Source organism: Gorilla gorilla, chromosome 9, assembly GCF_029281585.2.
Source record: "Gorilla gorilla gorilla isolate KB3781 chromosome 9, NHGRI_mGorGor1-v2.1_pri, whole genome shotgun sequence".
Taxonomy (NCBI): domain Eukaryota; kingdom Metazoa; phylum Chordata; class Mammalia; order Primates; family Hominidae; genus Gorilla; species Gorilla gorilla.
Window position 1 is genome coordinate 94,757,071 of NC_073233.2, and position 6,464 is coordinate 94,763,534.

Consider the following 6,464-nt stretch of genomic DNA (forward strand, 5'->3'; position numbering starts at 1 on the left):
CCCGTATATAAAAAGATGGTTGTGATTTCACCTGGACTACAGGGTTATTGCTGAGAAACTAAAGGAGGCCGCCCAGATATAGAGGATTCAGTCATGATGTTTATGCTAAACAAAGGATCCCAGAATACTCACCCATTCCAGTTTAAAGGCATAACAAAGAAAGAAATATTCACATAGGAAATGTGGAAAGGAATAAAAGCCATCAAGCAACAAAAATAATGTGACAAAGGGGTTAGGATTTGCAGATGTACAGATTTAATGTGGTTGCCCTTTCTTACTCACACAAGAAAAAGGATGGAACAGATCATGAGATTTGACTGTTCTGCTGCGCAGCCTCCACAGGGCACTATGAATGTCCCTGTTTCTCAGGCTATAGATGAAAGGGTTCAGCATGGGGGTGACCACAGCGTACATCACTGATGCCACCACTCCATTCCTGCGGGATGATGACACAGCTGAAGTCAGGTACACGCCAATGCCTGTTTCATAAAATAAGCAAACAACTGCCAGGTGAGAGCCACAGGTGGAGAAGGCTTTATACTTCCCATCTGACGATGGAATTCTTGGAATGGAGGAGACGATTTTATAGTAAGACAAAAGGATCCCTGAAATGGGAAGAAAACCAAATATAGGGATATCTAAATATATAATATGTTATTGATGATGCTGTCAGAACAGGCAAGGTTGAGAAGTTGAGATGGGTCACAGAAAAAAATTAGAGATTTCCACATTCTTGAGGAAGGTGAGTTGTGTAACACAATCCAGCTGTGCAGCTGGGAATCCAACAGGCTAAGGAAAAAGGACACCAAAACTAAGAAGACACAGAGGTGAGGATTCATGATGACTCGGTAGTGCAGGGGGTGACAGATGGGCAGATGGCCACAAATCGGTCATAGGCCATCAGAGTCAGGAACATGTCTTCTATACATGCAAAAAGGACAAAGAAAGACGTCTGTGTCAGGCAGCCCGCATAAGAGATGACTCTGCTGTGCGACTGCATGTCCACAGTCATCTTGGGAACTGTGGCCGAGGTGAAACCAATGTCAGCCCAGGACAGGTTGGAGAGGAAGAAGTACATGGGGTGTGGAAGTGGGGGTCAGAGCTGCCAGCCAGGATGATGAACAGGTTCCTCAGCATCATGACCAGGTACATGGACAGGGACAGCCCAGTGAGGACGGGCTGTCTCCCAATATCGCAGGGGGTTGTACATGCCTTCTGGGATATTGTTCCTAATATCCAGAAGGCAATAGGATGATATTACTCCCAATATCTAAGGGAGTGTACCACCCCCTGTGATACTGTTCCTAATATCCGGGGGAGAGAGGATATTACTCCCAATATCTCAGAAACTGTACACCCCTGCTGTGATATTGTTCCTAATATCCAGTGGGGGAGAGAATGACATTTCTCCTAATATGGTAGGGGTTGTACACCTTCCTGTGATATTGTTCTTAATATCTAGGTGTAGAGAGGATAATATTACCTCCAATATCGCACGGAATTTACACCACCCCTGTGATATTGTTCCTAATATCCAGTGGGGGAGAGAATGATATTACTCCCAATATCGCAAGGGGTTTACATCACTCCTGTGAGATTGTCCCTAATATCCAGGGAGGGAGAGGATGTTATTACTCCCAATACCGATGGGGGTGCACACAACCCTGTGATATTGTACATGATATCTACTGGGGGAGATGATGTTATTACTCCCAATATCTCAGGGGGTGTACACCGCCCCTATGATATTGTTCCTAATATCCAAGAGAAGAGAGGAAGATGTTACTCCCAATGTTGCAACAGGTGTACAACTCCCTATATTTTTGTTTTTAATATCCAGGGGGGAGAGGATGATATTACTCCCAATATTGCAGGGGGTGTACACACCCCTGTGACGGTGTTCCTAATATCCAGTGGGTGACAGGATGATATTACTCCCAATATCACAGGGGGTGTACACAACCCTGTGATATTGTTCCTAATATCTAGAGCAAAATAGGATGATATGACTCCCAATATCGCAGAGGGTGTATACTCCTCCTATAATATTGTTCCTAGTACCCAGGGAGGGAGAGGATAATATTACATTGAATATCGCAGAGAATGTACACCCACCCCCTGTGATATTGTTCCTAATATCCAAGTGGGGAGAGGATGATATTACTCCCAATATCGCAGAGTTAGTACACCTCACCTGTGATATTGTTCCTAATATCCAAGGAGGGAGAGGATGATACTACTCCCAATATCGCAGGGGTGTACACACGCCGGTCTAAAATCTAGGGGAGAGAGGATGATATTACACCAAATGTCACAGGGACTGTACATCCCTCCTGTACAGGGGGGAAGAGGATGATATTACTCCCTATATCAGAGGAAGTGACACCCCCCTGTGATCTTTTTCCTAATATCCAGGGAAGAAGAAGATGATATTACTCACAATATCACAGGGAGTGTACACTCTTCTTGTGATTTAGTTCCTAATATCCCGGGTGAGGAGGGGATGATATTACTTTCAATACCGCAGAGGGTGTACACACTTCCTGTGATATTGTTTCTAATACCCGTTGCAGGAGAGGAAGATATTACTCCCAATATTGCAGGGAGAGTACACCCACTCTGTGATATCGTTTCTACTATCCAAAGGGGAAGAGGCTGATATTACTCCCAATATCGTAGAAAGTGTATACCTACCCTGTGATATTGTTCCTAATATCCAGGGGGAGAGTTGAAGATATTACTCCCAATATTGCAGCAGGTGTACAAACCCCTGTGATTTTTTTCCTAATATTAAGGGGGGGGGAGGATGATATTACTCCCAGTATCGCAGTGGGTATACACCACCTTTGTAATATTGTTCCTAGTATCCAGAGGGCAAAAAGATGATATTACTCCCAATATCCCAGAAAGTGTACACCCCCCCTTCATAATATCCTGGGGGGAGAGAATGATATAACTCCCAATATCACAAGAGGTGTACCTTCACCCTGTGATATTTTTCCTAATATACAAGGTGGGGAAGAATGTTTTGACTCCCAATATTGCATGGGGTGGACACCTCCAGTGTGATATTGTTTCTAATATCCATGGGGGAGAGGATGATATTACTCCAAATATTGCAGGGGTTATACACACCCCCTTGATATTGTTACTATTATCAAGGAGGGAAGAGGATAATATTACTTCCAATATCGCTGGTGGTGTATACCCAATCTGTGATATTGATCCTAATATCCAAAGGGGGAGAGGATAATGTTACTTTCAATATCGCACTTTGTACACCCCCTGTGATATTGTTCCTAATATCCAGGGGAAACGAGGATGATATTGCTCCCAATATCACAGGGGATATACACCCCTCCATGATATTGTTCTTAATATCCATATGGGGAGAGGAAGATATTACTCCAAATATCTCAGGGGTTGTACACACCCCCTGTGATATTGTTGCTCATATCCAGTGAGGGAGAAAATAATATTACTTCCAATATCCCAAGTGGGGTGTACCCCACCTGAGATATCATTCCTAATATCCAGGTAGGGAGAGGGTGATATTACTCCCAATATCAAAGGGTGTGTACACTGCCCTTGTGATGTGGTTTTTAATATCCAGGAGGTGAGAGGATATTACTCCCAAAGTAGCAGAGGGTGTAAACTGCCCCTGTGATATTGTTCCTAATATCAAGGGGGGAGAAGATTATATTACTCTCAATATCACAATGGTTGTACACCCCCTGTGATATTGTTCGTAATATCCAGGGAGGGAGAGGATGACATTACATTCAATATCACAAGAGGTGTACATCCCCACTGTGATATCGTTCCTACTATCCAAGAAGGGAGTGGATGATATTACTCCCAATATCGCAGTGGGTGTACATTACCCCTGTGTTATAGTTTCTTATATTCAGGAGGGACAGGATAATATAAGCCCAAATTTGGCAGGTGGTTTGACCCCCCCTTGTGATATTGTTCCTTATATCCCAGGGCGGGGAAGACAATAATACTGCCCTCAATATCGCGGGAAATGTACGTCACCCTGTGATATTTTTCCTAATATCCAGAGGGAGAGAGAATGATATTACTCCCAATATCGTAGAAGTGTACAGCCCCCCTGTGATATTGTTCTTAATATCCGTGGGGTGAGTATGATATTACTCACAATGTAGAAGGGGGAGTACACCCTCCTGTGATACTGTTCCTAATATCCACTGGGGGTGAGAATGATATTACTCCCAATATCGCAGGAGGTGTACATCCCTCTGTCACATTGTTTGTAATGTTTAACGGGAAAGATAATATTACTCGAAATATCGTTAATACCCTGTGTGTCCACCCCCCTGTGATATAATTAGTAATATCCAGAGGGAGAGGAAGGTGATATTACTCCCCATGTCATGGGAGGTGTCCACCCTCCTGTGATATGATCTGTAATATCCAGGGTGGGAGAGCGGGGCGATATTACTCTCAATGTCGCGGGGGGGTGTCCACTCCCCTGTGATATGGTTTGTAATATCCGGGGGCGGAGAGGGGCATGATATTACTCTCAATATCTCACACACCGTTTTTGTACACCATCTCTGATATAGTTCGCAATATCCAGGAAGGGAGAGGATGATATTACTCCCCATATCGCAGGGGGTGTACACCTCTCTGTGATAGCGTTTGTATTATTGGTGGGGAAGTGTATGATATAATTCCCTATATCGCAGAAGGTGTACACGCCCTTGTGATATTGTTCATAATATCCAGTTGGAGAGGGGATGATATTACTCCCCATTTGCAGGGGGCGGACACCCTTCTGTGATATTGTTCGTACTATCCGGGAGGTGGGGAGAGGATGATATTACTCTTCATATTGCAGGGAGTGTACACCCCCCTGTGATATTTTTATTCTACCCAAGGAGGGTAGAGGTTGATATTACTCCCCATGACTCAGGGGTGTACACCTCTCTGTGATATTTTTTGTAATGTCCAAGGTGGGGCAGAGGTTGATATTACTTCCCATGTCTGATAGGGTGTACACGCCTTTGTGATATTGTTTGTAATATCCAGAGTGGGAGAGGATGATATTACTTTCCATATTGTAGGAAGTGTACACCCCCTTGTCATATTGTTTGTAATATCCAGCATGGAGAGGATGATATTACTTCCCATATCAGAGGGGGTGTACACCCAGTTGTGATATTGTTTGCAATATACAGGGGGTGAGAGAATGATATTACATCCCATATCACATGGGGTGTACACCCCCTTGTGGTATTGTTTGTAACATCTGGAAGGGAGAGGATAATATTACTCCCAATATCGCAGGGGGTGTACACCCCTTGTGATATTGCTTGTAGTATCTGTTGGGGAGAGGATGTTATTCCTCACAATATCTCAGTGTGTATACTCACTGGAATATTAGAAGTAATATCCTTGGGAGATATTACTCCTAATTTCACAGTGGGTGTACACCCTGTGATATTATTTGTAATATCCTCGGGGTATGTTACTCCTCATGTGACAGTGGGTGTACATCCTGTGATATTATTTGTATCGTTTTTAGGGGGTGTTACTCCTAATGTACAGGGGGTGTTCACCCTGGGATATTATTGGTAATATCCTAGAGATATGTTACCGTAATGTCACAGGCAGTGTGCACTTAGTGATACTATTCGTAATACCCTAGGAGGATGTTACTCCTAATGTCGCTGTGGGTGTACACTCTGTGATAATATTCGTAATATGCTAAGAGTATGTTATTCCTAATGTCACAGCGTGATATTATTCCCAATATCCAAGGAGAATGCTACTCCTAATGTCACAGGGGGTGTAAACCCTGTAATAGTATTCGTAATATTTTAGGGGGATGTTACTCATAATGACACAGGGGGTGTACACCCTGTGATATTATTCATAATGTCTTAGAGGCATATTACTCTTAATGTCACAAAAGATATACACCCTTTTATATTCTTCCTAATATCCTAGGGGCATGTTACTCCTAATGACACAGGGGGTGTACACTCCATGATATTATTCATAATATCCTAGAGGGGTGTTATTTTTAATGTCATAGATGATGTACACCCTGTGATATTATTCATAATATCCTAGGGAGATATTACTTTAATGTCACAGAAGGTGTACACCCAGTGGTATGATTTGTAATATTCTAGGGAGATACTACTCCTAATATCACTGTGCATGTACACTGTGTGATATTATTTGTAACATCCTAGAAAGATATAACACCTAATATCACTGTGGGAGCACATCCTGTGATATTTTTTGTAATATCCTAGAAAGCTATTACTCCTAATATCACAGTTGGTTTACACCCTGTGATATTAAAAGAAATATCCTAAGTAAATACGACTCCTAATATCACACTTGGTGTACACTCTGTGATATAATTCCTAATATCCTAGGGAGACATTACTCCTAATATAACAGTGGGTGTTCACCCTGTTATATTA

General features: G+C 42.7%; 1 pseudogene; it reads right to left on the reverse strand.

The window, feature by feature from the left end:
• Positions 1-255: 255 nt before the first annotated feature.
• Positions 256-1,152, reverse strand: LOC101143901 (olfactory receptor 7E24-like; annotated as a pseudogene).
• Positions 1,153-6,464: the final 5,312 nt, after the last annotated feature.